Source organism: Colletes latitarsis, chromosome 12, assembly GCF_051014445.1.
Source record: "Colletes latitarsis isolate SP2378_abdomen chromosome 12, iyColLati1, whole genome shotgun sequence".
Taxonomy (NCBI): Eukaryota; Metazoa; Arthropoda; class Insecta; order Hymenoptera; family Colletidae; genus Colletes; species Colletes latitarsis.
In genome coordinates, this window is record NC_135145.1 from 7,371,185 (window position 1) to 7,399,130 (window position 27,946).

The following is a 27,946-nucleotide window of genomic DNA, read 5'->3' on the forward strand; positions in this document are numbered from 1 at the left end:
GCCAACAAATTTGCGAAGAAGGTAAAATCATGAGCCAGATGCGGGCATAACCCAGACCTAACCCAGACCTAACCGGCGTTATCCTCTAAAATATTGATCGAAACCAGGTTTAATTGTCTGTTTCAGTGTGGTACCACATTACTACGTGATTCGAACCAGAGAAAACCAAGGATCTGGCCAACAAGAATGCGGAAAAGGCAAAATCATGAGCCAGATGCGGTCACAACCCAGACCAATCCCAGACCTAACCGGTTTTATGAGCTGAAATATTGATCGAAACCAGGTTTAATTGACTGTTTCAATGTGGTAACACATTACTACATGATTCAAACCCGAAAAAACCCAAGATCTGGCCAACAAGTATGCGCAGAAGGCAAAATCATGAGCCAGATGCGGGCATAACCCAGACCTAACCCAGACCTTACCGGTGTTATGTTCTAAAATGTGGATCGAAACCAGGTTTAATTGTCTGTTTCAGTGTGGTACCACATTACTACCTGATTCAAACAAGAGAAAACCGAGGTTCTGACCAACAGGAATGCGGAAAAGGCAAAATCATGGGCCAGATGTGGACATAACCCATACCTAATCCAGACCTAACCCGTTTTATCCTCTAAAATATTGATCGAAACCAGGTTTAATTGACTGTTACAGTGTCGCACCACATTACTACGTGATTCAAATCCGAAAAAACCCAGGATCTGGCCAACAAGTATGCGAAGAAGGCAAAATCATGAGCCAGATGCGGGCATTATCCACACCTAACTCAGACCTAACCGGTTTTATCCTCTAAAATATTCATCGAAATCAGGTTTATTTGACTGTTACTGTGTGGTTCCACATTACTACGTGATTCAAACGCGAAAAAACCCAGGATCTGGCCAACAAGTATGCGAAGAAGGCAAAATCATGAGCCAGATGCGGGCATAACCCAGACCTAATCCAGACCTAACCGGTGTTATGTTCTAAAATGTGGATCGTAACCAGGTTTAATTGTCTGTTTCAGTGTGGTACCACATTACTACCTGATTCAAACAAGATAAAACCAAGGTTCTGCTCAACAGGAATGCGGAAAAGGCAAAATCATGAGCCAGATGTGGACATTACCCATACCTATCCCAGACCTAACCGGTTTTATCCTCTAAAATATTGATCGAAACCAGGTTTCATTGACTGTTTCGCTGTGGTACCACATTACTACGTGATTCAAACCCGAAAAAACCCAGAATCTGGCAAACAAGTATGCGAAGAAGGCAAAATCATGAGCCAGATGCGGGCATAACCCAGACCTAACCCAGACCTAACCGGTGTTATCCTCTAAGATATTGATCGAAACCAGGTTTAATTGTCTGCTTCATTGTGGTACCACAATACTACGTGATTCAAACCCGAAAAAATCCAGGATCTGGCCAACAAATTTGCGAAGAAGGTAAAATCATGAGCCAGATGCGGGCATAACCCAGACCTAACCCAGACCTAACCGGCGTTATCCTCTAAAATATTGATCGAAACCAGGTTTAATTGTCTGTTTCAGTGTGGTACCACATTACTACGTGATTCGAACCAGAGAAAACCAAGGATCTGGCCAACAAGAATGCGGAAAAGGCAAAATCATGAGCCAGATGCGGTCACAACCCAGACCAATCCCAGACCTAACCGGTTTTATGATCTGAAATATTGATCGAAACCACGTTTAATTGACTGTTTCAATGTGGTACCACTTTACTACGCGATTCAAATCCGAAAAAACCCAGGATGTGGCCAACAAGTATGCGAAGAAGGCAAAATCATGAGCCAGATGCGGGCATAACCCAGACCTAACCCAGACCTAACCGGTGTTATCCTCTAAGATATTGATCGAAACCAGGTTTAATTGTCTGTTTCAGTGTGGTACCACAATACTACGTGATTCAAACCCGAAAAAACCCAGGATCTGGCCAACAAGTATGCGAAGAAGGTAAAATCATAAGCCAGATGCGGGCATAACCCAGACCTAACCCAGACCTAATCGGTTTTATCCGCTAAGATATTCATCGAAAACAAGTTAAATTGTCTGTTTCAGTGTGGTACCACATTACTACCTGATTCAAACAAGAGAAAACCGAGGTTCTGACCAACAGGAATGCGAAAAAGGCAAAATCATGAGCCAGATGTGGACATAACCCAGACCTAATCCAGACCTAACCGGTTTTATCCTCTAAAATATTGATCGAAACCAGGTTTAATTGACTGTTACAGTGTGGTACCACTTTACTACGCGATTCAAATCCGTAAAAACCCAGGATGTGGCCAACAAGTATGCGAAGAAGGCAAAATCATGAGCCAGATGCGGACATAACCCAGACCTAACCCAGACCTAATCGGTTTTATCCTCTAAAATATTGATCGAAACCAGGTTTAATTGACTGTTACAGTGTGGTACCACATTACTACGTGATTCAAACCCGAAAAAACCAAGGATCTGGCCAACAAGTATGAGAAGAAGGCAAAATCATGAGCCAGAAGCGGGCATAACCCAGACCTAACCCTGGCCTAACCGGTGTTACCGACTAAAATACTGAACGAATCCAGGTTTAATTCACTGTTACTTCGTGGTACCACATTACTACGTGATTCAAACCCGAAAAAACCAAGGATCTGGCCAACAAGTATGAGAAGAAGGCAAAATCATGTGCCAGAAGCGGGCATAACCCAGACCTTACCCAGACCTAACCGGTTTTATCCTCTAAAATATTGATCGAAACCAGGTTTAATTGTCTGTTTCAGTGTGGTACCACATTACTACGTGATTCAAATCTGAAAAAACCGAGGTTCTGCCCAACAAGTATGCGAAGAAGGCAAAATCATGAGCCAGATGCGGCATAACCCAGACCTAACCGGTGTTATCCTCTAAAATATTGATCGAAACCAGGTTTATTTGTCTGTTTCAGTGTGGTACCACATTACTACGCGATTCGAACCAGAGAAAACCAAGGTTCTGGTCAACGGGAATGCGGAAAAGGCAAAATCATGAGCCAGGTGTGGACATAACCCAGACCTAATCCAGACCTAACCGGTTTTATCATCTAAAATATTGATCGAAACCAGGTTTAATTGACTGTTTCAGTGTGGTACCACATTACTACGTGATTCAAACCCGAAAAAACCCAGGATCTGTCCAACAAGTATGCGAAGAAGGCAAAATCATGAGCCAGAAGCGGGCATAACCCAGACCTAACCGGTGTTATCCTCTAAAATATTGATCGAAACCAGGTTTAATTGACTGTTTCAGTGTGGTACCACATTACTACCTGATTCAAACAAGAGAAAACCGAGGTTCTGACCAACAGGAATGCGGAAAAGGCAAAATCATGGGCCAGATGTGGACATAACCCATACCTAATCCAGACCTAACCCGTTTTATCCTCTAAAATATTGATCGAAACCAGGTTTAATTGACTGTTACAGTGTCGCACCACATTACTACGTGATTCAAATCCGAAAAAACCCAGGATCTGGCCAACAAGTATGCGAAGAAGGCAAAATCATGAGCCAGATGCGGGCATTATCCACACCTAACTCAGACCTAACCGGTTTTATCCTCTAAAATATTCATCGAAATCAGGTTTATTTGACTGTTACTGTGTGGTTCCACATTACTACGTGATTCAAACGCGAAAAAACCCAGGATCTGGCCAACAAGTATGCGAAGAAGGCAAAATCATGAGCCAGATGCGGGCATAACCCAGACCTAATCCAGACCTAACCGGTGTTATGTTCTAAAATGTGGATCGTAACCAGGTTTAATTGTCTGTTTCAGTGTGGTACCACATTACTACCTGATTCAAACAAGATAAAACCAAGGTTCTGCTCAACAGGAATGCGGAAAAGGCAAAATCATGAGCCAGATGTGGACATTACCCATACCTATCCCAGACCTAACCGGTTTTATCCTCTAAAATATTGATCGAAACCAGGTTTCATTGACTGTTTCGCTGTGGTACCACATTACTACGTGATTCAAACCCGAAAAAACCCAGAATCTGGCAAACAAGTATGCGAAGAAGGCAAAATCATGAGCCAGATGCGGGCATAACCCAGACCTAACCCAGACCTAACCGGTGTTATCCTCTAAGATATTGATCGAAACCAGGTTTAATTGTCTGCTTCATTGTGGTACCACAATACTACGTGATTCAAACCCGAAAAAATCCAGGATCTGGCCAACAAATTTGCGAAGAAGGTAAAATCATGAGCCAGATGCGGGCATAACCCAGACCTAACCCAGACCTAACCGGCGTTATCCTCTAAAATATTGATCGAAACCAGGTTTAATTGTCTGTTTCAGTGTGGTACCACATTACTACGTGATTCGAACCAGAGAAAACCAAGGATCTGGCCAACAAGAATGCGGAAAAGGCAAAATCATGAGCCAGATGCGGTCACAACCCAGACCAATCCCAGACCTAACCGGTTTTATGATCTGAAATATTGATCGAAACCACGTTTAATTGACTGTTTCAATGTGGTACCACTTTACTACGCGATTCAAATCCGAAAAAACCCAGGATGTGGCCAACAAGTATGCGAAGAAGGCAAAATCATGAGCCAGATGCGGGCATAACCCAGACCTAACCCAGACCTAACCGGTGTTATCCTCTAAGATATTGATCGAAACCAGGTTTAATTGTCTGTTTCAGTGTGGTACCACAATACTACGTGATTCAAACCCGAAAAAACCCAGGATCTGGCCAACAAGTATGCGAAGAAGGTAAAATCATAAGCCAGATGCGGACATAACCCAGACCTAACCCAGACCTAATCGGTTTTATCCTCTAAAATATTGATCGAAACCAGGTTTAATTGACTGTTACAGTGTGGTACCACATTACTACGTGATTCAAACCCGAAAAAACCAAGGATCTGGCCAACAAGTATGAGAAGAAGGCAAAATCATGAGCCAGAAGCGGGCATAACCCAGACCTAACCCTGGCCTAACCGGTGTTACCGACTAAAATACTGAACGAATCCAGGTTTAATTCACTGTTACTTCGTGGTACCACATTACTACGTGATTCAAACCCGAAAAAACCAAGGATCTGGCCAACAAGTATGAGAAGAAGGCAAAATCATGTGCCAGAAGCGGGCATAACCCAGACCTTACCCAGACCTAACCGGTTTTATCCTCTAAAATATTGATCGAAACCAGGTTTAATTGTCTGTTTCAGTGTGGTACCACATTACTACGTGATTCAAATCTGAAAAAACCGAGGTTCTGCCCAACAAGTATGCGAAGAAGGCAAAATCATGAGCCAGATGCGGCATAACCCAGACCTAACCGGTGTTATCCTCTAAAATATTGATCGAAACCAGGTTTATTTGTCTGTTTCAGTGTGGTACCACATTACTACGCGATTCGAACCAGAGAAAACCAAGGTTCTGGTCAACGGGAATGCGGAAAAGGCAAAATCATGAGCCAGGTGTGGACATAACCCAGACCTAATCCAGACCTAACCGGTTTTATCATCTAAAATATTGATCGAAACCAGGTTTAATTGACTGTTTCAGTGTGGTACCACATTACTACGTGATTCAAACCCGAAAAAACCCAGGATCTGTCCAACAAGTATGCGAAGAAGGCAAAATCATGAGCCAGAAGCGGGCATAACCCAGACCTAACCGGTGTTATCCTCTAAAATATTGATCGAAACCAGGTTTAATTGACTGTTTCAGTGTGGTACCACATTACTACGTGATTCAAACTCGAAAAAACCCAGGATCTGTCCAACAAGTATGCGAAGATGGTAAAATCATGAGTTAGATGGGGCATAACCCAGACCAAACCCAGGCCTAACCGGTGTTACCGACTAAAATACTGAACGAATCCAGGTTTAATTCACTGTTACTTCGTGGTACCACATTACTACGTGATTCAAACCCGAAAAAACCCAGTATCTGGCAAACAAGTATGCGAAGAAGGCAAAATCATGAGCCAGATGCGGGCATAACCCAGACCTAACCCAGACCTAACCGGTGTTATCCTCTAAGATATTGATCGAAACCAGGTTTAATGGTCTGCTTCAGTGTGGTACCACAATACTACGTGATACAAACCCGAAAAAATCCAGGATCTGGCCAACAAATTTGCGAAGAAGGTAAAATCATGAGCCAGATGCGGGCATAACCCAGACCTAACCCAGATCTAACCGGCGTTATCCTCTAAAATATTGATCGAAACCAGGTTTAATTGTCTGTTTCAGTGTGGTACCACATTACTACGTGATTCGAACCAGAGAAAACCAAGGATCTGGCCAACAAGAATGCGGAAAAGGCAAAATCATGAGCCAGATGCGGTCACAACCCAGACCAATCCCAGACCTAACCGGTTTTATGATCTGAAATATTGATCGAAACCAGGTTTAATTGACTGTTTCAATGTGGTAACACATTACTACATGATTCAAACCCGAAAAAACCCAAGATCTGGCCAACAAGTATGCGCAGAAGGCAAAATCATGAGCCAGATGCGGCATAACCCAGACCTAACCCAGACCTAACCGGCGTTATCCTCTAAGATATTGATCGAAACCAGGTCTAATTGTCTGTTTCAATGTGGTAACACATTACTACATGATTCAAACCCGAAAAAACCCAGGATCTGGCCAACAAGTATGCGAAGAAGGCAAAATCATGAGACAGATGCGGGCATAACCCGGACCTAACCCAGACCTAACCGGTTCTAACCTCTAAAATATTGATCGAAAACAAGTTTTATTGTCTGTTTCAGTGTGGTACCACATTACTACCTGATTCAAACAAGAGAAAGCCGTGGTTCTGACCAACAGGAATGCGAAAAAGCCAAAATCATGAGCCAGATGTGGACATAATCCAGTCCTAACCCAGAACTGACCGGTGTTATCCTTTAAAATATTGATCAAAACCAGGTTTAATTGACTGTTTCAGTGTGGTACCACATTACTACGTGATTCAAACCCGAAAAAACCCAGGATCTGTCCAACAAGTATGCGAAGATGGTAAAATCATGAGCCAGATGCGGGCATAACCCAGACCCAACCCAGACCTAACCGGTGTTATCCTCTAAGATATTGATCGAAACCAGGTTTAATTGTCTGTTTCAATGTGGTAACACATTACTACATGATTCAAACCTGAAAAAACCCAGGATCTGGCCAACAAGTATGCGAAGAAGGCAAAATCATGAGACAGATGCGGGCATAACCCGGACCTAACCCAGACCTAACCGGTTTTAACCTCTAAAATATTGATCGAAAACAAGTTTTATTGTCTGTTTCAGTGTGGTACCACATTACTACCTGATTCAAACAAGAGAAAACCGAGGTTCTGACCAACAGGAATGCGAAAAAGGCAAAATCATGAGCCAGATGTGGACATAACCCAGACCTAATCCAGACCTAACCGGTTTTATCCTCTAAAATATTGATCGAAACCAGGTTTAGTTGTCTGTTTCAGTGTGGTACCACATTACTACGCGATTCGAACCAGAGAAAACCAAGGATCTGGCCAACAAGAATGCGGAAAAGGCAAAATCATGAGCCAGATGCGGTCACAACCCAGACCAATCCCAGACCTAACCGGTTTTATGATCTGAAATATTGATCGAAACCAGGTTTAATTGACTGTTTCAATGTGGTAACACATTACTACATGATTCAAACCCGAAAAAACCCAAGATCTGGCCAACAAGTATGCGCAGAAGGCAAAATCATGAGCCAGATGCGGGCATAACCCAGACCTAACCCAGACCTAACCGGCGTTATCCTCTAAAATATTGATCGAAACCTGGTTTAATTGCCTGTTTCAGTGTGGTACCACATTACTACGTGATGCGAACCAGAGAAAACCAAGGATGTGGCCAACAAGAATGCGGAAAAGGCAAAATCATGAGCCAGATGCGGTCACAACCCAGACCAATCCCAGACCTAACCGGTTTTATGATCTGAAATATTGATCGAAACCAGGTTTAATTGACTGTTTCAATGTGGTAACACATTACTACATGATTCAAACCCGAAAAAACCCAAGATCTGGCCAACAAGTATGCGCAGAAGGCAAAATCATGAGCCAGATGCGGCATAACCCAGACCTAACCCAGACCTAACCGGCGTTATCCTCTAAAATATTGATCGAAACCTGGTTTAATTGCCTGTTTCAATGTGGTGCCACATTACTACGTGATTCAAACCCGAAAAAACCAAGGATCTGGCCAACAAGTATGAGAAGAAGGCAAAATCATGAGCCAGAAGCGGGCAAAACCCAGACCTAACCCAGGCCTAACCGGTGTTACCGACTAAAATACTGAACGAATCCAGGTTTAATTCACTGTTACTTCGTGGTACCACATTACTACGTGATTCAAATCTGAAAAAACCGAGGTTCTGTCCAACAAGTATGCGAAGAAGGCAAAATCATGAGCCAGATGCGGCATAACCCAGACCTAACCGGTGTTATCCTCTAAAATATTGATCGAAACCAGGTTTATTTGTCTGTTTCAGTGTGGTACCACATTACTACGCGATTCGAACCAGAGAAAACCAAGGTTCTGGTCAACGGGAATGCGGAAAAGGCAAAATCATGAGCCAGACGTGGACATAACCCAGACCTAATCCAGACCTAACCGGTTTTATCATCTAAAATATTGATCGAAACCAGGTTTAATTGACTGTTTCAGTGTGGTACCACATTACTACGTGATTCAAACCCGAAAAAACCCAGGATCTGTCCAACAAGTATGCGAAGATGGTAAAATCATGAGTTAGATGGGGGCATAACCCAGACCTAACCCAGGCCTAACCGGTGTTACCGACTAAAATACTGACCGAATCCAGGTTTAATTCACTGTTACTTCGTGGTACCACATTACTACGTGATTCAAACCCGAAAAAACCAAGGATCTGGCCAACAAGTATGAGAAGAAGCCAAATCATGAGCCAGAAGCGGGCATAACCCAGACCTAACCCAGACCTAACCGGTTTTATCCTCTAAAATATTCATCGAAATCAGGTTTAATTGACTGTTTCAATGTGCTACCAGATTACTACGTGATTCAAATCCGAAAAACCCCAGGATCTGTCCAACAAGTATGCGAAGAAGGTAAAATCATGAGCCAGATGCGGGCATAAACCAGACCTAACCCAGACCTAATCGGTTTTATCCTCTAAGATATTCATCGAAAACAAGTTAAATTGTCTGTTTCAGTGTGGTACCACACTACTACCTGATACAAACAAGAGAAAACCGAAGTTCTGACCAACAAGTATGCGGAGAATGCAAAATCATTTGCCAGACTCGGGCATAACCCAGACCTAACCCAGGCCTAACCGGTGTTACCGACTAAAATACTGAACGAATCCAGGTTTAATTCACTGTTACTTCGTGGTACCACATTACTACGTGATTCAAACCCGAAAAAACCAAGGATCTGGCCAACAAGTATGAGAAGAAGGCAAAATCATGAGCCAGAAGCGGGCATAACCCAGACCTAACCCAGACCTAACCGGTTTTATCCTCTAAAATATTCATCGAAATCGGGTTTAATTGACTGTTTCAATGTGGTACCACATTACTACGTGATTCAAACCCGAAAAACCCCAGGATCTGTCCAACAAGTATGCGAAGAAGGCAAAATCATGAGCCAGAAGCGGGCATAACCCAGACCTAACCGGTGTTATCCTCTAAAATATTGATCGAAACCAGGTTTAATTGACTGTTTCAGTGTGGTACCACATTACTACGTGATTCAAACTCGAAAAAACCCAGGATCTGTCCAACAAGTATGCGAAGATGGTAAAATCATGAGTTAGATGGGGGCATAACCCAGACCTAACCCAGGCCTAACCGGTGTTACCGACTAAAATACTGAACGAATCCAGGTTTAATTCACTGTTACTTCGTGGTACCACATTACTACGTGATTCAAACCCGAAAAAACCAAGGATCTGGCCAACAAGTATGAGAAGAAGGCAAAATCATGAGCCAGATGCGGCCATAACCCAGACCTAACCCAGACCTAATCGGTTTTATCCTCTAAAATATTCGTCGAAAACAAGTTTAATTGTCTGTTTCAGTGTGGTACCACATTACTACCTGATTCAAACCAGAGAAAACCAAGGTTCTGACCAACAAGTATGCGGAGAATGCAAAATCATTAGCCAGACTCGGGCATAACCTAGACCTATCCCAGACCTAACCGGTGTTACCGACTAAAATACTGACCGAATCCAGGTTTAATTGACTGTTGCTTCGTGGAACCACATTACTACGTGATTCAAACCAGTGAAAACCAAGGATCTGGCCAACAAATTTGCGAAGAAGGCAAAAACATGAGCCAGATGCGGGCATAACCCAGACCTAACCCAGAACTAACCGGTGTTATCCTCTAAAATATTGATCGAAACCAAGTTTAATGGACTGTTTCAGTGTGGTACCACATTACTACGTGATTCAAACCAGAGAAAACCATGGATCTGGCAAACAAGAATGCGGACAATGCAAAATCATGAGCCAGATGCGGGTATAACCCAGACGTAACCCAGACCTAACCTGTGTTATCCTCTAAAATATTGATCGAAACCAAGTTAAGTGGTCTGTTTCCGCGTGGATCCACATTACTACGTGATTCAAACCCGAAAAAACCCAGAATCTGGCAAACAAGTATGCGAAGAAGGCAAAATCATGAGCCAGATGCGGGCATAACCCAGACCTAACCCAGACCTAACCGGTGTTATCCTCTAAGATATTGATCGAAACCAGGTTTAATGGTCTGCTTCAGTGTGGTACCACAATACTACGTGATACAAACCCGAAAAAATCCAGGATCTGGCCAACAAATTTGCGAAGAAGGTAAAATCATGAGCCAGATGCGGGCATAACCCAGACCTAACCCAGATCTAACCGGCGTTATTCTCTAAAATATTGATCGAAACCAGGTTTAATTGTCTGTTTCAGTGTGGTACCACATTACTACGTGATTCGAACCAGAGAAAACCAAGGATCTGGCCAACAAGAATGCGGAAAAGGCAAAATCATGAGCCAGATGCGGGCATAACCCAGACCTAACCCAGACCTAACCGGTGTTATCCTCTAAGATATTGATCGAAACCAGGTTTAATTATCTGTTTCAATGTGGTAACACATTACTACATGATTCAAACCCGAAAAAACCCAGGATCTGGCCAACAAGTATGCGAAGAAGGCAAAATCATGAGCCAGAAGCGGGCATAACCCAGACCTAATCGGTTTTATCCTCTAAGATATTCATCGAAAACAAGTTAAATTGTCTGTTCCAGTGTGGTACCACACTACTACCTGATTCAAACAAGAGAAAACCGAGTTTCTGACCAACAGGAATGCGAAAAAGCCAAAATCATGAGCCAGATGTGGACATAATCCAGTCCTAACCCAGAACTGACCGGTGTTATCCTCTAAAATAATGATCAAAACCAGGTTTAATTGACTGTTTCAGTGTGGTACCACATTACTACGTGATTCAAACCCGAAAAAACCCAGGATCTGTCCAACAAGTATGCGAAGATGGTAAAATCATGAGTTAGATGGGGGCATATCCCAGACCTAACCCAGGCCTAACCGGTGTTACCGACTAAAATACTGACCGAATCAAGGTTTAATTCACTGCTACGTCGTGGTACCACATTACTACGTGATTCAAACCCGAAAAAACCAAGGATCTGGCCAACAAGAATGCGGAAAAGGCAAAATCATGAGCCAGATGCGGTCACAACCCAGACCAATCCCAGACCTAACCGGTTTTATGATCTGAAATATTGATCGAAACCAGGTTTAATTGACTGTTTCAATGTGGTAACACATTACTACATGATTCAAACCCGAAAAAACCCAAGACCTGGCCAACAAGTATGCGCAGAAGGCAAAATCATGAGCCAGATGCGGCATAACCCAGACCCACCCCCCGGTGTTATCCTCTAAAATATTGATCGAAACCAGGTTTAATTGTCTGTTTCAGTGTGGTACCACATTACTACGCGATTCGAACCAGAGAAAACCAAGGATCTGGCCAACAAGAATGCGGAAAAGGCAAAATCATGAGCCAGATGCGGGCATAACCCAGACCTAACCCAGACCTAACCGGTGTTATCCTCTAAGATATTGATCGAAACCAGGTTTAATTGTCTGTTTCAATGTGGTAAGACATTACTACATGATTCAAACCCGAAAAAACCCAGGATCTGGCCAACAAGTATGCGCAGAAGGCAAAATCATGAGACAGATGCGGGCATAACCCGGACCTAACCCAGATCTAACCGGTTTTAACCTCTAAAATATTGATCGAAAACAAGTTTTATTGTCTGTTTCAGTGTGGTACCACATTACTACCTGATTCAAACAAGAGAAAGCCGTGGTTCTGACCAACAGGAATGCGAAAAAGCCAAAATCATGAGCCAGATGTGGACATAATCCAGTCCTAACCCAGAACTGACCGGTGTTATCCTCTAAAATATTGATCAAAACCAGGTTTAATTGACTGTTTCAGTGTGGTACCACATTACTACGTGATTCAAAGCCGAAAAAACCCAGGATCTGTCCAACAAGTATGCGAAGATGGTAAAATCATGAGTTAGATGGGGGCATATCCCAGACCTAACCCAGGCCTAACCGGTGTTACCGACTAAAATACTGACCGAATCCAGGTTTAATTCACTGTTACTTCGTGGTACCACATTACTACGTGATTCAAACCCGAAAAAACCAAGGATCTGTCCAACAAGTATGAGAAGAAGGCAAAATCATGAGCCAGAAGCGGCATAACCCAGACCTAACCGGTGTTATCCTCTAAAATATTGATCGAAACCAGGTTTAATTGTCTGTTTCAGTGTGGTACCACATTACTACGCGATTCGAACCAGAGAAAACCAAGGATCTGGCCAACAAGAATGCGGAAAAGGCAAAATGATCAGCAGATGCGGGCATAACCCAGACCAATCCCAGACCTAACCGGTTTTATCATCTGAAATATTGATCGAAACCAGGTTTAATTGACTGTTTCAATGTGGTGCCACATTACTACGTGATTCAAACCCGAAAAAACCCAAGATCTGGCCAACAAGTATGCGCAGAAGGCAAAATCATGAGCCAGATGCGGCATGACCCAGACCTAACCGGTGTTATCCTCTAAAATATTGATCGAAACCAGGTTTAATTGTCTGTTTCAGTGTGGTACCACATTACTACGCGATTCGAACCAGAGAAAACCAAGGATCTGGCCAACAAGAATGCGGAAAAGGCAAAATCATGAGCCAGATGCGGGCATAACCCAGACCTAACCCAGACCTAACCGGTGTTATCCTCTAAGATATTGATCGATACCAGGTTTAATTGTCTGTTTCAGTGTGGTACCACAATACTACGTGATTCAAACCCGAAAAAATCCATGATCTGGCCAACAAATTTGCGAAGAAGGTAAAATCATGAGCCAGATGCGGGCATAACCCAGACCTAACCCAGACCTAACCGGTTTTATCCTCTAAAGTATTGATCGAAACCAGGTTTAATTGTCTGTTTCAGTGTGGTACCACATTACTACGTGATTCAAACCCGAAAAACCCCAGGATCTGTCGAACAAGTATGCGAAGAAGGTAAAATCATGAGCCAGATGCGGGCATAACCCAGACCTAACCCAGACCTAATCGGTTTTATCCGCTAAGATATTCATCGAAAACAAGTTAAATTGTCTGTTACAGTGTGGTACCACATTACTACGTGATTCAAACCCGAAAAAACCAAGGATCTGGCCAACAAGTATGAGAAGAAGGCAAAATCATGAGCCAGAAGCGGGCATAACCCAGACCTAACCCAGACCTAACCGGTTTTATCCTCTAAAATATTCATCGAAATCAGGTTTAATTGACTGTTTCAATGTGGTACCACATTACTACGTGATTCAAACCCGAAAAACCCCAGGATGTGTCCAACAAGTATGCGAAGAAGGCAAAATCATGAGCCAGAAGCGGGCATAACCCAGACCTAACCGGTGTTATCCTCTAAAATATTGATCGAAACCAGGTTTAATTGACTGTTTCAGTGTGGTACCACATTACTACGTGATTCAAACTCGAAAAAACCCAGGATCTGTCCAACAAGTATGCGAAGATGGTAAAATCATGAGTTAGATGGGGGCATAACCCAGACCTAACCCAGGCCTAACCGGTGTTACCGACTAAAATACTCACCGAATCCAGGTTTAATTCACTGTTACTTCGTGGTACCACATTAATACGTGATTCAAACCCGAAAAAACCAAGGATCTGGCCAACAAGTATGCGAGGAAGGTAAAATCATGAGGCAGATGCGGGCATAACCCAGACCTAACCCAGACCTAATCGGTTTTATCCTCTAAAATATTCATCGAAAACAAGTTTAATTGTCTGTTTCAGTGTGGTACCACATTACTACCTGATTCAAACCAGAGAAAACCAAGGTTCTGACCAACAAGTATGCGGAGAATGCAAAATCATTAGCCAGACTCGGGCATAACCTAGACCTATCCCAGACCTAACCGGTGTTACCGACTAAAATACTGACCGAATCCAGGTTTAATTGACTGTTGCTTCGTGGAACCACATTACTACGTGATTCAAACCAGTGAAAACCAAGGATCTGGCGAACAAATTTGCGAAGAAGGCAAAAACATGAGCCAGACTCGGGCATAACCCAGACCTAACCCAGAACTAACCGGTGTTATCCTCTAAAATATTGATCGAAACCAAGTTTAATGGACTGTTTCAGTGTGGTACCACATTACTACGTGATTCAAACCCGAAAAAACCCAGAATCTGGCAAACAAGTATGCGAAGAAGGCAAAATCATGAGCCAGATGCGGGCATAACCCAGACCTAACCCAGACCTAACCGGTGTTATCCTCTAAGATATTGATCGAAACCAGGTTTAATTGTCTGCTTCAGTGTGGTACCACAATACTACGTGATTCAAACCCGAAAAAATCCAGGATCTGGCCAACAAATTTGCGAAGAAGGTAAAATCATGAGCCAGATGCGGGCATAACCCAGACCTAACCCAGACCTAACCGGCTTTATCCTCTAAAATATTGATCGAAACCAGGTTTAATTGTCTGTTTCAGTGTGGTACCACATTACTACGTGATTCGAACCAGAGAAAACCAAGGATCTGGCCAACAAGAATGCGGAAAAGGCAAAATCATGAGCCAGATGCGGCCACAACCCAGACCAATCCCAGACCTAACCGGTGTTATCCTCTAAGATATTGATCGAAACCAGGTTTAATTGTCTGTTTCAATGTGGTAACACATTACTACATGGTTCAAACCCGGATAAACCCAGGATCTGGCCAACAAGTATGCGAAGAAGGCAAAATCATGAGACAGATGCGGGCATAACCCGGACCTAAGCCAGACCTAACCGGTTTTAACCTCTAAAATATTGATCGAAAACAAGTTTTATTGTCTGTTTCAGTGTGGTACCACATTACTGCCTGAATCAAACAAGATAAGGCCAAGGTTCTGGTCAACAGGAATGCGGAAAAGGCAAAATCGTGAGCCAGATGTGGACATTACCCATACCTCACCCAGACCTAAACGGTTTTATTCTCTAAAATATTGATCGAAACCAGGTTTAGTTGACTGTTACAGTGTGGTACCACTTTACTACGTGATTCAAATCCGAAAAAACCAAGGATGTGGCCAACAAGTATGCGAAGGAGGCAAAATCATGAGCCAGATGCGGGCATAACCCAGACCTAACCCAGACCTAATCCGTTTTATCCTCTAAGATATTCATCGACAACAAGTTTAATTGTCTGTTTCAGTGTGGTACCACATTACTACCTGATTCAAACAAGAGAATGCCGAGGTTCTGACCAACAGGAATGCGAAAAAGCCAAAATCATGAGCCAGATGTGGACAAAATCCAGTCCTAACCCAGAACTGACCGGTGTTATCCTCTAAAATATTGATCAAAACCAGGTTTAATTGACTGTTTCAGTGTGGTACCACATTACTACGTGATTCAAACCCGAAAAACCCTAGGATCTGTCCAACAAGTATGCGAAGAATGTAAAATCATGAGCCAGATGCGGGCAAACCCAGACCTAACCCAGACCTTACCGGTGTTATGTTCTAAAATGTGGATCGAAACCAGGTTTAATTGTCTGTTACAGTGTCGCACCACATTACTACGTGATTCAAATCCGAAAAAACCCAGGATCTGGCCAACAAGTATGCGAAGAAGGCAAAATCATGAGCCAGATGCGGGCATTACCCACACCTAACTCAGACCTAACCGGTTTTATCCTCTAAAATATTCATCGAAATCAGGTTTAATTGACTGTTACTGTGTGGTTCCACATTACTACGTGATTCAAACGCGAAAAAACCCAGGATCTGGCCAACAAGTATGCGAAGAAGGCAAAATCATGAGCCAGATGCGGGCATAACCGAGACCTAATCCAGACCTAACCGGTGTTATGTTCTAAAATGTGGATCGTAACCAGGTTTAATTGTCTGTTTCAGTGTGGTACCACATTACTACCTGATTCAAACAAGATAAAACCAAGGTTCTGCTCAACAGGAATGCGGAAAAGGCAAAATCATGGGCCAGATGTGGACATAACCCTTACCTAATCCAGACCTAACCGGTTTTATCCTCTAAAATATTGATCGAAACCAGGTTTAATTGACTGTTACAGTGTCGCACCACATTACTACGTGGTTCAAATCCGAAAAAACCCAGGATCTGGCCAACAAGTATGCGAAGAAGGCAAAATCATGAGCCAGATGCGGGCATTACCCACACCTAACTCAGACCTAACCGGTTTTATCCTCTAAAATATTCATCGAAATCAGGTTTAATTGACTGTTACTGTGTGGTTCCACATTACTACGTGATTCAAACGCGAAAAAACCCAGGATCTGGCCAACAAGTATGCGAAGAAGGCAAAATCATGAGCCAGATGCGGCCATAACCCAGACCTAATCCAGACCTAACCGGTGTTATGTTCTAAAATGTGGATCGTAACCAGGTTTAATTGTCTGTTTCAGTGTGGTACCACATTACTACCTGATTCAAACAAGATAAAACCAAGGTTCTGCTCAACAGGAATGCGGAAAAGGCAAAATCATGAGCCAGATGTGGGCATAACCCATACCTAACCCAGACCTAACCGGTTTTATCCTCTAAAATATTGATCGAAACCAGGTTTCATTGACTGTTTCGCTGTGGTACCACATTACTACGTGATTCAAACCCGAAAAAACCCAGGATCTGTCCAACAAGTATGCGAAGATGGTAAAATCATGAGTTAGATGGGGGCATAACCCAGACCTAACCCAGGCCTAACCGGTGTTACCGACTAGAATACTGACCGAATCCAGGTTTAATTCACTGTTACTTCGTGGTACCACATTAATACGTGATTCAAATCCTAAAAAACCAAGGATCTGGCCAACAAGTATGCGAAGAAGGCAAAATCATGAGCCAGATGCGGGCATAACCCAGACCTAACCCAGACTTAATCGGTTTTATCCTCTAAGATATTCATCGAAAACAAGTTAAATTGTCTGTTCCAGTGTGGTACCACACTACTACCTGATTCAAACAAGAGAAAACCGAGGTTCTGACCAACAGGAATGCGAAAAAGGCAAAATCATGAGCCAGATGTGGACATAATCCAGACCTAATCCAGACCCAACCGGTTTTATCCTCTAAAATATTGATCGAAACCAGGTTTAATTGACTGCTACAGTGTGGTACCACATTACTACGGGATTCAAACCCGAAAAAGCCAAGGATCTGGCCAACAAGTATGAGAAGAAGGAAAAATCATGGGCCAGAAGCGGGCATAACCCAGACCTAACCCAGACCTAACCGGTTTTATCCTCTAAAATATTGATCGAAACCAGGTTTAATTGACTGCTACAGTGTGGTACCACATTAATACGTGATTCAAATCCTAAAAAACCGAGGATCTGGCCAACAAGTATGCGAAGAAGGCAAAATCATGAGCCAGATGCGGGCATAACCCAGACCTAACCCAGACCTAATCGGTTTTATCCTCTAAGATATTCATCGAAAACAAGTTAAATTGTCTGTTCCAGTGTGGTACCACACTACTACCTGATTCAAACAAGAGAAAACCGAGGTTCTGACCAACAGGAATGCGAAAAAGGTAAAATCATGAGCCAGATGCGACCATAACCCAGACCTAACCCAGACCTAATCGGTGTTATCCTCTAAAATATTGATCGAAACCAGGTTTAATTGTCTGTTTCAGTGTGGTACCACATTACTACGCGATTCGAACCAGAGAAAACCAAGGATCTGGCCAACAAGAATGCGGAAAATGCAAAATCATGAGCCAGATGCGGGCATAACCCAGACCTAACCCAGACCTAACCGGTGTTATCCTCTAAGATATTGATCGAAACCAGGTTTAATTGTCTGTTTCAGTGTGGTACCACATTACTACGTGATTCAAACCCGAAAAACCCCAGGATCTGTCGAACAAGTATGCGAAGAAGGTAAAATCATGAGCCAGATGCGGGCATAACCCAGACCTAACCCAGACCTAATCGGTTTTATCCGCTAAGATATTCATCGAAAACAAGTTAAATTGTCTGTTTCAGTGTGGTACCACATTACTACCTGATTCAAACCCGAAAAAACCCAGGATCTGTCCAACAAGTATGCGAAGATGGTATAATCATGAGTTAGATGGGGGCATAACCCAGACCTAACCCAGACCTAATCGGTTTTATCCTCCAAAATATTCATCGAAACCAGGTTTAATTGACTGTTTTGTGTGGTACCACATTACTACGTGATTCAAACCCGAAAAACCCCAGGATCTGTCGAACAAGTATGCGAAGAAGGTAAAATCATGAGCCAGATGTGGACATAACCCAGACCTAATCCAGACCTAACCGGTTTTATCCTCTAAAATATTGATCGAAACCAGGTTTAATTGACTGTTACAGTGTGGTACCACTTTACTACGTGATTCAAATCCGAAAAAACCCAGGATGTGGCCAACAAGTATGCGAAGAAGGCAAAATCATGAGCCAGATGCGGACATAACCCAGACCTAACCCAGACCTAATCGGTTTTATCCTCCAAAATATTCATCGAAACCAGGTTTAATTGACTGTTTTGTGTGGTACCACATTACTACGTGATTCAAACCCGAAAAAACCCAGGATCTGTCCAACAAGTATGCGAAGATGGTATAATCATGAGTTAGATGGGGGCATAACCCAGACCTAACCCAGGCCTAACCGGTGTTACCGACTAAAATACTGACCGAATCCAGGTTTAATTCACTGTTACTTCGTGGTACCACATTACTACGTGATTCAAACCCGAAAAAAACCAAGGATCTGGCCAACAAGTATGAGAAGAAGGCAAAATCATGAGCCAGAAGCGGGCATAACCCAGACCTAACCCAGACCTAACCGGTTTTATCCTCTAAAATATTCATCGAAATCAGGTTTAATTGACTGTTTCAATGTGGTACCACATTACTACGTGATTCAAACCCGAAAACCCCCAGGATCTGTCCAACAAGTATGCGAAGAAGGTAAAATCATGAGCCAGATGCGGGCATAACCCAGACCTAACCCAGACCTAAGCGGTTTTATCCTGTAAGATATTCATCGAAAACAAGTTAAATTGTCTGTTTCAGTGTGGTACCACACTACTACCTGATTCAAACAAGAGAAAACCGAGGTTCTGACCAACAGGAATGCGAAAAAGGCAAAATCATGAGCCAGATGTGGACATAACCCAGACCTAATCCAGACCTAACCGGTTTTATCCTCTAAAATATTGATCGAAACCAGGTTTAATTGACTGTTACAGTGTGGTACCACATTACTACGTGATTCAAACCCGAAAACGCCCAGGATCTGGCCAACAAGTATGCGAAAAATGCGAAAGTATGAGCCGGATGATGGCAAATACCAGACCTAACCCTGACCTAACCGGTGTTATCCTTTAAAATATAGATTGAATCCAGGTTTAACTCACGGTTGCAGTGTGGTGCCACATTACTACGTGATCCAAACCAGAAAACGCCCAGGATCTGGCCAACAAGTATGCGAAATATGCGAAAGTATGAGCCGGATGATGGCAAATACCAGACCTAACCCTGACCTAACCGCTGCTATCCTCTAAAATATAGATTGAATACAGGATAAACTCACGGTTTCAGTGTGGCACCACATTACTACGTGACCCAAACCAGAAAACGCCCAGGATCTGGCCAAGAAGTATGCGAAAAATACGAAAGTATGTGCCAGACAATAGGAAATACCAGACCTAACCCTGAACTAACCGGTGTTACCCTCTAATATATAGATCGAATCCAGGATTAACTCACTGTTTCAGTGTGGTACCACATTACTACGTGATCCAAACCAGAAACCGCCCTGGAGCTGGCCAACAAGTATGCGAAAAATGCGAAAGTATGAGGCAGACGATGGCAAATACTAGACTTAACCCTGACCTAACCGGTGTTATCCTCTAAAATATAGATTGAATCCAGGTTTAACTCACTGTTGCAGTGTGGCACCACATTACTACGTGACCCAAAGCAGAAAACGCCCTGGATCTGGCCAACAAGTACGCGAAAAATGCGAATATATGAGCCGGATGATGGCAAATACCAGACCTAACCCTGACCTAACCGGTGTTATCCTCTAAAATATAGATTGAATCCAGGTTTAACTCATCTGGCAGTGTGGTACCACATTACTACGTGATCCAAACCAGAAAACGCCCTGGATCTGGCGAACAAGTATGCGAAAAATGCGAAAGTATTAGCCAGATGATGGCAAATGCCAGTCCTAACCCTGACCTAACCGGTGTTATCCTCTAAAATATAGATTGAACCCAGGTTTAACTCATGTGGCAGTGCGGTACCACATTACTACGTGATCCAAACCAGAAAACGCCCAGGATCTGGCCAACAAGTATGCGAAAAATGCGAAAGTATGAGCCGGATGATGGCAAATACCAGACCTAACCCTGACCTAACCGGTGTTATCCTCTAAAATATAGATTGAATCCAGGTTTAACTCACGGTTGCAGTGTGGTGCCACATTACTACGTGATCCAAACCAGAAAACGCCCTGGAGCTGGCCAACAAGTATGCGAACAATGCGAAAGTATGAGGCAGACGATGGCAAATACTAGACTTAACCCTGACCTAACCGGTGTTATCCTCTAAAGTATAGATTGAATCCAGGTTTAACTCATGTGGCAGTGTGGTACCACATTACTACGTGACCCGAAGCAGAAAACGCCCTGGATCTGGCCAACAAGTACGCGAAAAATGCGAATATATGAGCCGGATGATGGCAAATACCAGACCTAACCCTGACCTAACCGGTGTTATCCTCTAAAATATAGATTGAATCCAGGTTTAACTCATCTGGCAGTGTGGTACCACATTACTACGTGATCCAAACCAGAAGACACCCTGGATCTGGCCAACAAGTATGCGAAAAATGCGAAAGTATTAGCCAGATGATGACAAATGCCAGTCCTTACCCTGACCTAAGCGGTGTTATCCTCTAAAATATAGATTGAATCCAGGTTTAACTCATGTGGCAGTGTGGTACCACATTACTACGTGACCCAAAGCAGAAAACGCCCTGGATCTGGCGAACAAGTATGCGAATAATGCGAAAGTATTAGCCAGATAATGGCAAATGCCAGTCCTAACCCTGACCTAACCGGTGTTATCCTCTAAAATATAGATTGAACCCAGGTTTAACTCATGTGGCAGTGTGGTACCACATTACTACGTGATCCAACCCAGAAAACGCCCAGGATCAGGCCAACAAGTAGGTGAAAAAGGCGAAAGTATGAGCCAGATGATGGAAAATACCAGACCTAACTCTGACCTAACCGGTGTTATCCTCTAAAATATAGATTGAATCCAGGATTAACTCACTGTTGCAGTGTGGCACCACATTACTACGTGACCCAAACCAGAAAACGCCCAGGATCTGGCCAACAAGTATGCGAAAAATGCGAAAGTATGAGCCACGTGATGGCAAATACCAGACCTAACCCAAACCTAACCGGTGTTACCCTCTAATATATAGATCGAATCCAGGATTACTTCACTATTTCAGTGCGGTACCACACTACTACCTGATCCAACCCAGAAAACGCCCAGGATCTGGCCAACAAGTATACGAAAAATGCGAAAGTATGGGCCAGATGGTGGAAAATACCAGAACTAACCCTGACCTAACCGGTGTTACCCTCTAATATATAGATCGAACCCAGGATTAACTCACTGTTTCAGTGTGGTACCACATTACTACGTGATCCAAACCTGAACACGCCCTGGAGCTGGCCAACAAGTATGCGAAAAATGCGAAAGTATGAACCTGATGATGGCAAATAGCAGACCTAACCCTGACCTAACCGGTGTTATCCTCTAAAATATAGATTGAATCCAGGTTTAACTCACTGTTGCCGTGTGGCACCATATTACTACGTGACCCTAACCAGAAAACGCCCAGGATCTGGCCAACAAGTATGCGAAAAATGCGAAAGTATGGGCCAGAAGATGGCAAATACCAGACCTAACCCTGACCTAACCGCTGCTATCCTCTAAAATATAGATTGAATACAGGATAAACTCACGGTTTCAGTGTGGCACCACATTACTACGTGACCCAAACCAGAAAACGCCCAGGATCTGGCCAAAAAGTATGCGAAAAATACGAAAGTATGGGCCAGAAGATGGCAAATACCAGACCTAACCCTGACCTAACCGGTGTTATCCTCTAAAATATAGATTGAATCCAGGTTTAACTCACTGTTGCCGTGTGGCACCATATTACTACGTGACCCTAACCAGACGCCCAGGATCTGGCCAACAAGTATGCGAAAAATGCGAAAGTATGGGCCAGAAGATGGCAAATACCAGACCTAACCCTGACCTAACCGCTGCTATCCTCTAAAATATAGATTGAATACAGAATAAACTCATGGCTTCAGTGTGGTACCACATTACTACGTGATCCAAGCCAGAAAAAGCCAGCATTTGGCCAACAATTATGCGAAAAAGGCGAAAGTATGAGCGAGATGATTGCGAATCCCAGACCAGACCCAGACCTAACCGGTGTTATCCTCTAAAATATAGATTGAATCCAGGTTTAACTCACAGTTGCAGTTTGGTACTACATTACTACGTGACCCAAACCAGAAAGCGCCCTGGATCTGGCCAACAAGTATGCGAAAAATGCGAATATATGAGCTGGATGATGGCAAATACCAGACCTAACCCTGACCTAACCGTTGATATCCTCTAAAATATAGATTGAATCCAGGTTTAACTCATGTGGCAGTGTGGTACCACATTACTACGTGATCCATACCAGAAAACGACCTGGATCTGGCCAACAAGTACGCGAAAAATGCGAATATATGAGCTGGATGATGGCAAATACCAGACCTAACCCTGACCTAACCGTTGATATCCTCTAAAATATAGATTGAATACAGGATAAAATCACGGATTCAGTGTGGTACCACATTACTACGTGACCCAAACCAGAAAACGCCCAGGATCTGGCCAAAAAGTAGGCGAAAAATGCGAAAGTATGAGCCTGATGATGGCAAATACCAGACCTATCCCTGACCTAACCGGTGTTATACTCTAAAATATAGATTGAATCCATGTTTAACTCACTGTTGCAGTGTGGCACCACATTACTACCTGATCCAAACCTGAAAACGCCCTGGATCTGGCCAACAAGTACGCGAAAAATGCGAATATATGAGCTGGATGATGGCAAATACCAGACCTAACCCTGACCTAACCGTTGATATCCTCTAAAATATAGATTGAATCCAGGTTTAACTCATGTGGCAGTGTGGTACCACATTACTACGTGATCCATACCAGAAAACGACCTGGATCTGGCCAACAAGTATACGAAAAATGCGAATGTATGAGCCAGATGATGGCAAACACCAGGCCTAACCCAAACCTAACCGGTGTTGCCCTCTAATTTATAGATCGAATCCAGGATTAATTCACTGTTTCAGTGTGGCATCACACTACTACGTGATCCAACCCAGAAAACGCCCAGGATCTGGCCAAAAAGTATGCGAAAAAAGCGAAAGCATGAGCCAGATGATTGAAAATACCAGACCTAACCCTGACCTAACCGGTGTTATCCTCTAAAATATAGATTGAATCCAGGTTTAACTCACTGTTGCAGTGTGGCACCATATCACTACGTGACCCAAACCAGAAAACGCCCAGGATCTGGCCAACAAGTATGCGAAAAATGCGAAAGTATGGGCCAGATGATGGCAAATACCAGAACTAACCCTGACCTAACCGCTGTTATCATCTAAAATATAGATTGAGTACAGGATAAAATCACGGTTTCAGTGTGATACCACATTACTACGTGATCCAAACCAGAAAACGCCCAGGATCTGGCCAACAAGTATGCGAAATATGCGAAAGTATGAGCCGGTTGATGGCAAATACCAGACCTAACCCTGACCTAACCCTGACCTAACCGGTGTTATTCTCTAAAATATAGATTGAATCCAGGTTTAACTCATCTGGCAGTGTGGTACCACATTACTACGTGATCCAAACCAGAAAACGCCCTGGATCTGGCCAACAAGTATACGAAAAATGCGAAAGTATTAGCCAGATGATGGCAAATGCCAGTCCCAACCCTGACCTAACCGGTGTTATCCTTTAAAATATAGATTGAATCCAGGTTTAACTGATGTGGCAGTGTGGTACCACATTACTACGTGATCCAAACCAGAAAACGCCCTGGATCTGGCGAACAAGTATGCGAAAAATGCGAAAGTATTAGCCAGATGATGGCAAATGCCAGTCCTAACCCTGACCTAACCGGTGTTATCCTCTAAAATATAGATTGAACCCAGGTTTAACTCATGTGGCAGTGTGGTACCACATTACTACGTGATCCAAACCAGAAAACGCACAGGATCTGGCCAACAAGTATGCGAAAAATGCGAAAGTATGAGCCGGATGATGGCAAATACCAGACCTAACCCTGACCTAACCGGTGTTATCCTCTAAAATATAGATTGAATCCAGGTTTAACTCATGGTTGCAGTGTGGTGCCACATTACTACGTGATCCAAACCAGAAAACGCCCAGGATCTGGCCAACAAGTATGCGAAATATGCGAAAGTATGAGCCGGTTGATGGCAAATACCAGACCTGACCCAGACCTAACCGGTGTTATCCTCTAAAATATAGATTGAATCCAGGTTTAACTCACGGTTGCAGTGTGGTGCCACATTACTACGTGATCCAAACCAGAAAACGCCCAGGATCTGGCCAACAAGTATGCGAAATATGCGAAAGTATGAGCCGGTTGATGGCAAATACCAGACCTAACCCTGACCTAACCGGTGTTACCCTCTAATATATAGATCGAATCCAGGATTAACTCACTGTTTCAGTGTGGTACCACATTACTACGTGATCCAAACCTGAAAACGCCCTGGAGCTGGCCAACAAGTATGCGAACAATGCGAAAGTATGAGGCAGACGATGGCAAATACTAGACTTAACCCTGACCTAACCGGTGTTATCCTCTAAAGTATAGATTGAATCCAGGTTTAACTCACTGTTGCAGAGTGGCACCACATTACTACGTGACCCGAAGCAGAAAACGCCCTGGATCTGGCCAACAAGTACGCGAAAAATGCGAATATATGAGCCGGATGATGGCAAATACCAGACCTAACCCTGACCTAACCGGTGTTATCCTCTAAAATATAGATTGAATCCAGGTTTAACTCATCTGGCAGTGTGGTACCACATTACTACGTGATCCAAACCAGAAGACACCCTGGATCTGGCCAACAAGTATGCGAAAAATGCGAAAGTATTAGCCAGATGATGACAAATGCCAGTCCTAACCCTGACCTAAGCGGTGTTATCCTCTAAAATATAGATTGAATCCAGGTTTAACTCATGTGACAGTGTGGTACCACATTACTACGTGACCCAAAGCAGAAAACGCCCTGGATCTAGCCAACAAGTATGCGAAAAATGCGAAAGTATGGGCCAGATGATGGCAAATACCAGAACTAACCCTGACCTAACCGCTGTTACCCTCTAAAATATAGATTGAATACAGGATAAAATCACGGTTTCAGTGTGATACCACATTACTACGTGACCCAAACCAGAAAACGCCCAGGATCAGGCCAACAAGTAGGTGAAAAAGGCGAAAGCATGAGCCAGATGATGGAAAATACCAGACCTAACTCTGACCTAACCGGTGTTATCCTCTAAAATATAGATTGAATCCAGGATTAACTCACTGTTGCAGAGTGGCACCATATTACTACGTGACCCTAACCAGAAAACGCCCAGGATCTGGCCAACAAGTATGCGAAAAATGCGAAAGTATGGGCCAGAAGATGGCAAATACCAGACCTAACCCTGACCTAACCGCTGCTATCCTCTAAAATATAGATTGAATACAGGATAAACTCACGGTTTCAGTGTGGCACCACATTACTACGTGACCCAAACCAGAAAACGCACAGGATCTGGCCAAAAAGTATGCGAAAAATACGAAAGTATGTGCCAGATAATAGGAAATACCAGACCTAACCCTGACCTAACCGGTGTTACCCTCTAATATATAGATCGAATCCAGGATTAACTCACTGTTTCAGTGTGGTACCACATTACTACGTGATACAAACCAGAAAACACCCTGGAGCTGGCCAACAAGTATGCGAAAAATGCGAAAGTATGAGGCAGACGATGGCAAATACTAGACTTAACCCTGACCTAACCGGTGTTATCCTCTAAAATATAGATTGAATCCAGGTATAACTCACTGTTGCAGTGTGGCACCACATTACTACGTGAACCAAAGCAGAAAACGCCCTGGATCTGGCGAACCAGTACGCGAAAAATGCGAATATATGAGCCGGATGATGGCAAATACCAGACCTAACCCTGACCTAACCGGTGTTATCCTCTAAAATATAGATTGAATCCAGGTTTAACTCATCTGGCAGTGTGGTACCACATTACTACGTGATCCAAACCAGAAAACGCCTTGGATCTGGCCAACAAGTATACGAAAAATGCGAAAGTATTAGCCAGATGATGGCAAATGCCAGTCCTAACCCTGACCTAACTGGTGTTATTCTTCTATTATATAGATTGAATCCAGGTTTAACTCACTGTTGCAGAGTGGCACCACATTACTACGTGACCCGAAGCAGAAAACGCCCTGGATCTGGCCAACAAGTACGCGAAAAATGCGAATATATGAGCCGGATGATGGCAAATACCAGACCTAACCCTGACCTAACCGGTGTTATCCTCTAAAATATAGATTGAATCCAGGTTTAACTCACTGTTGCAGTGTGGTACCACATTACTACGTGATCCAATCCAAAAAACGCCCAGGATCTCGCCAACAAGTATGCGAAAAAGGTGAAAGTATGAGCGAGATGATGGCGAAGCCCAGACCTGACCCAGACCTAACCGGTGATATCCTCTAAAAAATTGATCGAACCCCGGTTCAACCCGCTGTTTCATTGTGGTACCACATTACTACGTGATCGATACCAGAACAAGCCCAGGATCTGGCCAACATTTATACGAAATATGACAAAGTATGGGCCAGGTAATAGCAAATACCAGAACTAACCCAAGCCTAACCGGTGTTACCCTCTAATATATAGATCGAATCCTGGATTAACTCACTGTTTCAGTGTAGTATCACATTACTACGTGATCCAAACCAGAAAAAGCCCTGGAACTGGCCAAAATGTATGCGAAAAATGTGAAAGTATGAGCCAGATGCTGGCAAATACCAGACCTAACCCTGACCTAACCGCTGTTATCCTCTAAAATATAGATT